A 4,623-nucleotide genomic window follows, 5' to 3' on the forward strand; every position below is an offset into this window, starting at 1 on the left:
TCGGAAGATTTACATAGAAGCTGGTGTCTACGATCCTATAACAAACATGTGATAAATAACCTTTAATTAATACTGACAAATATATCTATCTTGTGCTGTATTTTGATCATTAATTTCTTACTAAATCATCATATTTTATTTAATAATTATTTTTTAATCTTTTACCACAAACATATCCGTTACTAATATTTTCTTTAATAATTATTTATATTTTATCATTAAATATAATATTTTTTTTTAATAACTTTATGTTTTATTCACTATTGACTTTTAGCCATGGTATCTTTAGTGACCTGACGAAATATTTTTTATTATTAAAATTTTTTAATGATAAAAATAAAAAAATATTGTAATTAATTGTTTTTATGACTAAAAATCTAACATATGATATCCAAATTTTGATTTAGTTGATGACAGCACGAAGTGTGAAATTAATAACCCAGGACAATTATTTCTCTTAAAAGATGCCGGCAAACGCAAATAGCAAACTGCATGCGAGTCACCTTAGGCGACGTCTTTTTGGGTTTGGGAAAGACGCCAAATTTGAGCGAATAAAATAATGCTCTAACCAGCTGCTCATCAACAACGGCCAACCCACATGGCTAGTTGATGTTATATGGTTGGGCTAGCTCATCAGATTTGGACTATTGAATATTTGGATATATTTTTGGAGAAGTTTTAGAGAAGAAATATAGCCCCACATTCCCCCTTTTTTATAAATTCAGAAATTATAAAGATGAAATTGTTGCCGGTATTGGCATGGGAAATTGCTTTGTTGCGAATATGTATATATATCAAAACAGTCTTATAAAAGAAAAATCTACAAAAAGAAATTAAAATATTGGAAAAGTCTGCTTGGATTGAGATTTGTGATGAATATTACCTTAAGAACATGATTCGCTCTCTATCATGCTATAGCCTGCGGTGATCTTGTCCTCAAGGTTCAAATCCGATCTAATCTGATCCTCCTCCAGTGAGAAAAAGAAAAAAAAAATGAAAAAGTACAAGAAAGTGAAAAGTAGTGTAAACCAAGCCGAGCGTGCATGTGGTCACTTGCCCATTTCCCTCAAAGCTCAAACTAAATTGCATGGGATGGAGTTTCTATTGAAGCAAGAGGACTTATTTTCACATATATGGTGTGGAACTAAAAAGGAAACATATTTTAAAGCTTTTGAAGCAACTAAAATTTCCTATGCGTGGAAATGGGCTGGGAAAGCCCACTAAATTAGCCCGGCGCCAATCTCCTATGCATGATAGATCTGGTCCGATGAATAAATTTGGACCTTTGGAAACCATGGATTCTGAGCTTAAGGATTCTACTATGCAACCCACTTCATTAAAATGGGAAAGGCCTCAACTCATGGGAAAAGGACTAGATCACCTAACTATGGCCAAGTTAACACTATAGAAAAAGGAGGAAACAAGGTTGGGGATCAAACAACACCATGGGCTGGAAATAGCACATACCAGCAGCTCCAATTATTTGGCAGATCTAAAAGCAGTGATGATTGATCTTTCTCCTCCGAGAACACCATCGAATGAGCTTTATGTATTTTCCTCTACCATGCAGTAGGGGGTTGGTGAAGCTTCATCATCTGCAGGTCAAGAGAATGTTAAATTATCAGTGAAAATTCTACTTTATGGTTCTTGATGGGGACCATAAGGAAGATGAAGTTGGACAAAAAGTCAAAATAGATGAGCATAACCAGGCAATTGTTTCCATAAAGCAAGCTTTTGGGGTTAAAAACTTTGACAGAGGATTGAGATGATGAGATGGATTGCATTCATTCGTTGGAGCCATCAATAGGTGAAGGTTCAGAGGCACACTAATCAGTCTTCTTCTAATTTACAATGAAGATTTTATTTTGGAATTGTAAAGGGGCCGGTAAACCTGCACTTTTACCAAATGTTAGACGGCTACTTCAGTTATAACATGATCCTTATATTTGTGTATTTTTTGAAACAAGATTATCTGGTGGAAGTTTATATAAGGTAAGTCTCGTCTTCCATGAAGCTGGTGTTTTCAGGCAGTGGAGTCTCGACGCTTAAGGGTAGTATAATTACAATTTGACAACAAGGTAATATGAAAATTGAAGCTTTCAATCAGAGTTCATAGCAAGTGGTATTTATCATTACAGAGCGGAAAAACATCATTGGATTCTTTTAGCCATTTATGCAGATCCAGAATATTAGCATCATCGATTGCTATGGGCAAAGGCCTCCACTATTTTTAATCAAGGTCTACCAACTTTAATTGTAGGTGATTTCAATTGTATTGGTAGGCCGTCTAACAAAATGGATGGCAAACCTTTTATTAAGAAAATTGGTATTTATGAATTTCAATCTTTATTACTTCACAAGATCTTACTGATTTAGGATATTCAGGTATATACTTTATACGGTGTAATAATCATGCTGGTTAGGTAAGGGTATGGGAGAGACTTGATCAGACTTTTGCTACTAGAGGTTTGATTCAAAGTCATCAAGATTACCAGGAACATCATCTTCCTCGAATTACTTCTAATCATTGCCCTATTATGGTTGAGATGGCTATGAAAATTTTTCATAAACCTCATGTTAGATTTAAGAAGTTTTGGTTTACATTGCCCCTTCTCCTAGGACATTAATTATTTGTAGTGTTGGACTACTCCCATTAGAGGGGATGCTATATATCATATATCTAGGATATTGAAACTCCTTAAGAGGAGATTACAATCTTAGAATAGAAGGATAGTGGGGGATACTGTTCGCAAATTGGAGGAGGTTGAAAAAGTAATATGGGAATTACAACAAAAAGAATGTGATGGGTTGGGTTATTGGAGAAGGATTTGTCTCTTCTTCATACTACATTGGCATAATATAATTTACTTGTCTGTTAGCAAAAAACTATATGGAGATAGAAATCTATGATTTTTGGCTAAAGGAGGGGGATAGGAATATGAAATTTTTTATCAAACTACTATTATTAGAAGATGAAGGAACGATATTTATTTTCTTAAGGATGCTAATGAAAATTCTATTAAAGAGGATAATGCTATAAGATAAGAATTACTTAATTTTTTTAGTACTAAGTGAAGGAGAAAGGAGGAAAATATAGATCCAGATGTTGTTCATCTTTCTAATATTTGGCTGCCAAAGAATTCTCTCATAGTTCAAAATATAAGCCTAAGTGCTTCATTGATTCTTTTAAAAGCTTCGGTCAAGACTAGTGAAGTTTCATTAGTTGGCTATCACTACAAGATCTTTGACAACAAGAGAAATTTATGGCTTTTACTTTGCAGTCTCTATATCCCCAAATTAATTTATTTTTCTTAAGAGCCACCATCCTCTATTTTCTTAATGTTAATTTTGATGGCAGTGTGCGTAGTCAAGGCAATATTGATAGTTCTGACTTCGTTATTTGAAGTGTGTCTGGTGTTTTTATTGTAGCTGGAGATATTCAAATTTTTGATACTACAGTATCTATGGCAGAATTGCATGATGTATGGAAAAATTTGTTACATACTATCTACAACTTACATGCTTCACAAATTTGGGTGGAGGTTGATTCTATGATAGTTATTAAATGGCTTTCTGATCCACAATTTGATGATAATAGGTGGCATCCATTATTATAGGTTTGTTGAAGAATGTTGAGCTCTGTGTCTACTGTTGAACTTTCGCATATATTTTGGAAGGCTAATGATGCTACTAACTGGATGGCCTCTTTCGTAGCCAAATATTTTGGATTAATTTTAGGGGAGTTTACGGTTGATTTATCTCATTCAATTTTTAGATATTTTGTTTTCTTATTTTTGGAGATGTATTTACTCACATTTTATTTAATATAGTACACCCGTTTTACCCAAAAAAAAATAAATTTAAGAGATAAAGTTGATTTTATTTTTAAACTCAAAATTTTTTTAAATTAGAAGTCCAACAGAAATGATATATGAAAAATGTGTATTATGTGAAAAGCTTAAATATTACCCATCCAATAAATGCGTAGGTCACCAGCCTTATATGGAATACCGTGATTTACTGGATATGCAGTCCTTGGTCTAAATTGACGGCACCAATTTCTCATATACTACACCAAGCATTATTGCCATGTTATGAGGAGAAACTAAAATACAAATGCAAGTAGTTTTCTTTCTCGACCTGATTTTAAAGATCGACCCCACCCATCAATTTTCTCAAGATTAACTTAATTAATGGTAGTGTATTAAATAATGGTGATTCTGATAGAGCAACTTTTGTTCGTAGAAGTGCAAGTAGTGTGTTAGTAGCGGTAGGATTTTTTAGATTATTTAATACTACAATTTTGCTGAACTGCGTGCGATATAGAAAGGTATGTCATATGTAAGTAAAATTTTAGAGGCTACTTACATTATCCTGGAAGAAGATTCCGAATGAATAACTATTAAATGGCTTTCTGGTCCAACATCTTTAGACCTTAGCATCCATTATTCTTTGAGACACAACTGTTGGAGAATAGGAATAACTCTTCAATCTTATGAAATGAAACATATCTATAGCAAACCTAACAATGCTGGACTGAATGGCATCATATATGTGACTAAGCATATAAGATATACTCTATGCACAGCTATGATAGAACTTTTTCTAAATCTTTACGTGTTT

Source organism: Elaeis guineensis, chromosome 2, assembly GCF_000442705.2.
Source record: "Elaeis guineensis isolate ETL-2024a chromosome 2, EG11, whole genome shotgun sequence".
Lineage (NCBI taxonomy): Eukaryota > Viridiplantae > Streptophyta > Magnoliopsida > Arecales > Arecaceae > Elaeis > Elaeis guineensis.